General features: G+C 41.2%; 2 protein-coding genes across 2 annotated transcripts in view; one reads left to right on the top strand and one right to left on the bottom strand.

The window, feature by feature from the left end:
* Window positions 1-6,166, top strand: part of Trpc5 (transient receptor potential cation channel subfamily C member 5) — a 290,726-nt gene that overhangs the window by 207,660 nt on the left and 76,900 nt on the right. The gene's annotated exons all lie outside the window — the stretch shown is intronic.
* Trpc5os (TRPC5 opposite strand) overlaps window positions 1-6,166 on the bottom strand; it is a 19,367-nt gene that overhangs the window by 12,832 nt on the left and 369 nt on the right. The gene's annotated exons all lie outside the window — the stretch shown is intronic.

Below are 6,166 nucleotides of genomic sequence, written 5' to 3'. Positions count from 1 at the left end.
AGGAGGAGGAGGAGGAAGGGGGAGGAGGAGGAGAAAAGAAGGAAGGGAAAAGAAAAGAATAGACAAGAAAAGACAAGACGATTATGCAGGCTCAAACTCTTTCTGTATCTGAAATTAGATTCTGAATAGGCCTTCTCTTTCTGTTCTGTATTCTGGGGAGGTGTTAAATGCATTCTGAATAGATGTTAACAAGGCACAACCCATGACTAGGCTAACTCCATTCTATTAGGACTTACCTAGGCTTAGGCTTGGCTACCCCTTAACTTCACTAAGCCTGGAAGGGAACCTCCACAGAGAAACAAGTATTTAGGGCCATAAAGGGCCTGGAGGGGGAAATCTGAGAGAAATAATACAGGAACTGACTATAGAAAAGCCCTTTTGTGTGGAGAAGCCATGACATAGGGCATAAGAACCCCCCTAAGAACCCTATGGTTGGTTCCAGTCATTGTGACGGTTCAGGCTGACAGAGTTAAGACTTTAAGCCCTTCTGTTGCCACTGCCACCACACACATGGCCCTTGAACCGGTCTGTAAACAGGACAAAGTTAAACATGAGAAAGCCAACTAATTCGGTCCCAGCGCTCTCCCTCTGAAAATGCTGGCTACAGTAAAGGGCAGCCACAAGCTCCTTTACAGAACAGACCGGTCTTTAAGTCAGGACTGCTGAGTGTGATCTGGTGCTGGCTATCCTGGAGTAGGAATGACTAACCAAAACCTAACTGACACCACAAATGGGACATGTCTAACAAGACCTAGTCAGGTCATAGAAGAGGCCCAATCTGCAGGAAATGAAAAGGGCTGTACGAGACAAGCTAATAGAGCAGGAGCTCTTAATGGTACACACTTTGCCAGACCCTGGGAGGTTTACACTTGGTATGCATAAGACAGTTGTGAACTGGTATTCTTGGCCCCAGGCTTAAGGTATGTTCCCAGGAAGCAAGAGTTAAGCAATTCTAACATCCCTTAGAGTCAAGAAATAAGAGAACCCTGTGCTCTTACCTGTCCTTTGGGGAATGGTTCAGACAGGGTCTATGACCACCAGTGTGGCCACAATAGTAATCCACCAAGTTCAACATAGTCAGCTCTCTACTCAAATTACAAAAGACTTAACAGTTGTTTAGGAGAGCACAGTCCCTTGGCAAAGTCAGATAGATTCATTGACAGCAATGACCCCCCACCAAAAAAAAAAAAAAAAAAAAAAACAGCCGAGGATTAGATTTGATTACCACTGAAAACGAAAGCATTCTCATGGTTTCAAATGAGGGCTGCTGTTTTATGCTAATCAGTCAGAATTCATATGGGAAAATGCCAAAAGGTTATTAGAAAGGATTAAGGCTAGGAGGAAGAAATGGAAGCCAAAGAAGTACAATATAGACAACACAGGACCTGGCTGACTCTGCTGATAGGGCCTCGTCTAATAACAGTGCTAGGACTTCTATTAGGACCATGTATCTTGAACAAACACCCTGGCCAGGTTCATCAGAATTCGAATGGAAGCAATTTTAAAAAAGAAAAAACTATAAATGATATGTCAGGAATAGCAACTGGTTTCTTCAAGATCCTAAGGCCGTGTGAAGGTGAAGAGGAGGAAATGATGCAGCATAAGGTAGGAAAAGACCAATTATTAGACTTCCTTAAAGCACTATTTGTACTGTTCAGTTCCTAGCATGATTTCCCTTGCCACCTGGAACAGAATGACCTGAAGAAATAGCTGAAACAATGAATTGTTGCCCTTAACCACCTGGCCACCAAAGCCAACTTTAAAGGCTGCCTTGAAAACCAAAAGGCTGCCTGCCACGTAGGCTTCCATCAAAAAGCAATTGCTTACTCACCCCACCTTGTGGCTTTAGAGTATAAAATGAGAACACAAGCTAGACCTGGCTCAGAGGCTGCTCTGGAACTCTCCTGGCTTCAGTTCCCCTGTGAAGACAGCTCCTCTCTTCCACGCTCATAGCTATCGGAGTGCTATTCCAGAGAGATTCGCACGACACCTTCTCTGGATTTATAGCCCAGCTCAGGGACTAACAAAGTTTTCACAAGATCTCAACTGAGATATAGATCTGGGTGGGATTAGAGTGGGTTCTGAATAACCTAAAGTCTGTTTACACCCTAGTCAAACTTTAATAGGGCTGGCTAGAGCTTTCAATGTCTTGGGTTCTGATTAGACTTAAATAGAACCTGTTGAAGCTTCAGTGTGAGCCTCATTGGGCCTTAGCTGAAATCATGATGCTTTACTGGGCTTCTGCCCTGATGAGAGAAGACCTTCAGTGGCCGACTAGGTCTTAAGTTACTTAACTAGCCCTTAAAATTGTCATAGACCCTTGCCACATTCTAGCAAGACTGACAAGGCTTAATATAAACTGTAGCTCTAACTAGACTTAGCTTCCTACAGAGGTATTAGCTGGGATTTGGCCCTGGCTAGGCTTTAACTGGACTGCCAAGGTGTTAACTGGGCCAGAATAATGTTACAATTTAATCTTAACTCAGTAAGGCCTTTATCAAGAAGGCTAATCTTGAAGTATTCTTAAGCTTTGGGTGTACCTTAAAAAAAGACTTGTATAAGATTTAAATGTGTTGTCACCATGGTCTCATGACAGTCACAGGTGTGGGCCCTCCCATAAATAGTTTCTGTCTAAATCTTAACATTTGGCCTTGAATCAGTGTCCAATTATGTAAGTACTATCAGGATTTGACTGCATGTAGATTAAGTGTAGACCATGAATAATCCTGCAGGGAGGCAGTACTGGAATTAAACTAGACTTTGTCTTTATTTGGTGCTGCCAGAGGTGCAACTACACCAAAAGCTGACTCACTTTAATACTTAAAAAATAATATAAGCGTGCTTTAAACAAAACTACTTTGCCCTTAACTAGAATGAGACTTCAACTATACCCTAGTAGGACGCTGACAGACCTCAGCGGTGCTGAGGCCCTGCTAATTATACTCTCGGTATAATTTGGGCCCTCAGTAGGCCTTAACTGGGCTCTGGTCAGGCTTAACATGGGCTCAGTTTTTAGTTAGACTTTAAGTAAAATCTAACATTTCACTACACTGAACCTCTGCCTAGAAGTTAGCCAGTCCTAACTACACTGTGGCTACACCTACACCCTGGTAAGTCTAAAGTCAATTCAATAACACTATGTGGGTTCTGGGACTTTCCTAGGCCATAATTAGGTCAAAACTAGAAATTAACTAGACTTAGGCTTCGATGAGGGCTTAACTAGGCTCTGACTTAGACTAAACTAAGCTTAGGCCCCACCTATATCACAAATGGCTTCTAATTATATTTAAATTAGGTGTAAGTATTAGCTAGGTTTTAAGTAGCCCCCTAATTGACACTTGTTTTATGGTGAGACCCTATCTATGCCTTAAACAGACTTAGTTATATCTGAGTAATCACTCCGTTAACACTCAGGTTATGCCTTAACTGACATCTGGCTACACTGAAACTAGTGCTTAACTGAGATAGGGCTAAATTAGGCTCAAACACAGACAAGATTTTACCTATTTTCTAGCACATGACTAGAGCTATGCCCAGGACAGAACTCCGGCGAGATTAATTTATTTATTTACAGTTCAATGAGGGCTCCTCCCTAGGCAATCTTAACTAAACCCTTAAGAGAACTAAACTGTATTTATGAACTCCTGAGGCTTTAAATAAACTCTTAGGAGAACTAAAGTACATTTTTGAAGTTGCAACAGTTTAATTACATTATGAATAGCACTTAATAGGTTTATTTCCTGAGAGAGGGGTTGTCTGAGCTCCTGCTAGATCTAAATTAGCCTGATGTGCTCTAAGTAAACCTGAATTATTTGGCTTCTAAAACAATCTAAAGTAGCATTGGATCCTGGAAAGACTTGAACTAAGCTCTAACTAGGATTGAGATTTTAGCACTACTAGGTTCTAAATGCACTCTAACTAACCCTTAGCTAAGCTTGGTCCCTGCCAAGACCAAAATTAGACTAAATTATATCTGAATGAGGCTGAAGCCCAAACTATGTCTTAACTATTAATAAACCAGAACCAGGCTTATTTCTTGCATAGAGTCTAACTAGTCTCTCCATATACCTAAACAGGTCTTAGACCCTGGCTAGGGCTTAACTGTGATCTCTAATCTAAACTAGACTTAGGTGTTAGCTACACATTCTTTGGGCTCTGATCAATAATACTTACATAGACTGAGGCCCCTCTTAGACTTTAACTGGATTTTATTCTGTGCTATTAACTAGTTTGAGGCACTTGCTGACTATGAACTGCCCTCTAATAGGACTTAAGTGTTCTGTACCTCAGATTTAATTAATCTTAGACCCTCACTGGGGTTTACATAGTCTGTGATTAGAGCGTGACAAAGTTTACCACCTGGCTAGAAATACAGGGGCTCTTACTAGACCCAACATAGTCCTACGCTCTGAATTTAACAAAGCTTGACCTAGCAATTATAAGTACTTAGAATTAACATAAACTACAAAGAGCTCTTAACCTAGCAATCTAGCTTTTAAGCGGACCTATGTTTCAGCCATACTTTAATAAGATTTTTGACAAGTCTTAACAATGCTAAGGTTCTAGACAAGATGAATGAGAGTGTGAGCAGATTGTGTGTTTAGTACCTATCTGGCTATGTCTTTACTGAGTTAACTAGATTTTACCTAGATCATAAGAAGTCTTAGGCAATGTGTAAGTCCTAAGCTTCATATAGGCACAACTAAATTTAACTAAGTTTTGACTTCTATTAAACTACGCTTAATGCCATTGCAAGTATCTGACTGTCCTGTGACTGAAAGTAGGATGGGACCCTGAGGAGAGCTCGGCTGGACTGTGAATGAAGCTAAAATAAACTTAGACATTAGCCAGAGCTTAGCAGAGCTCTGACTAGCCTGAACCAGGCATAAGCCCTGACTAGTGTTTATTGGGAGTCTTAACTAACAGTGACTAGCTTTGTTAAGACTTATCAAAGCCTAAACTCGGTTAAGATGTAATCAAGTCTAATTGAATTCTAGGCAGGACCTGGGCCTACTAAAATATTAGAGTGCATTTAAGGCAGAGGTAGTCTATAAGCCTAGTTTAGTTCTAGTCTGAACCCTATTAAGCCCTAAGGCCAGATAAGGCATACAGAGAGTGTCCAAATGTAACTAGGATATAATAAAGTCAGTGGCTGGAGCAACAGCACAAACTTAAGATTATTATTTTTTGCTCTTAGAGAAGACTCAATTTTGGTTCCTAGCATCTTAGCTTGAGGATACAATGTCCTTTGCTGGCCTCTGCAAATACCCGAATTCATGTGCACATACCTACACATACACACACACTTAAAAATAAAAGAAATACTATCAAAACCTTAAAATCTTAAATTGACTGACTCTTAGACACGCACATACACACAAACACACACACACACACAGAGAGAGAGAGAGAGAGAGAGAGAGAGATCTAAAAATAAAACAAATAGTATCACAAACCTTATATGACCTGACCCTTAACTACACTGTGACCCTCCCTACACCTTAACAACATTCTGTTACATCTTAATCAACTGAAATTGATTAAGCTAAGTCTTAAGGTGACTGTGACTATGTTTATGAACTTGCTAAGATTTAACAACATGACACTCAAAGTTTAGTTACATTAAGACCCTAGCAAGGGCTTAACATGACAGTTAATAGGCACTTGTTAAGGCTTTCCTGGCATTGGCACTGAATAGATCTAAACTAATCTTAAAACCTAAGAGTTACCTTTTTTGGTTTTGTTTGCTTTTGGAGACAGGGTTTTAGTATGCAGCCCCTGATGAACTAGAACTCACTATGTAGACTGGCACAGATCTGCCTCTGCCTCTCCTGTCTCCTGAATACTGAGATTAAACCATATGACACTGTATCTACCCTTTCTCTTTGGGCTCAAATTCACACACACACACAAAAAAAATCTGCTTCGTGAGTGAAAGTATATGACACCGCCCCTGCTAGGAGTTTTATGTTTGCTTGTTCATTCCTTGAGAAAGAGTTTAATTATGTAGCCCTTTCCTGGCTAGAACTCACTAAATACTCAAGGCTCAAACTCACATCTGCCTATCCCTGCCCAAGCCCATGTTCCCATCCATGCCCCTCTTCCTGACCCAGCCCCAGCCCCAGCCCCAGCCCCAGTCCCAGCCCCAGCCCCAGCCCCAGCCCCA

Source organism: Mus pahari, chromosome X, assembly GCF_900095145.1.
Source record: "Mus pahari chromosome X, PAHARI_EIJ_v1.1, whole genome shotgun sequence".
Taxonomy (NCBI): Eukaryota; Metazoa; Chordata; class Mammalia; order Rodentia; family Muridae; genus Mus; species Mus pahari.
Note: the sequence above shows the minus strand (reverse complement) of the source record. Positions and strands in the feature narration are given on the sequence as shown.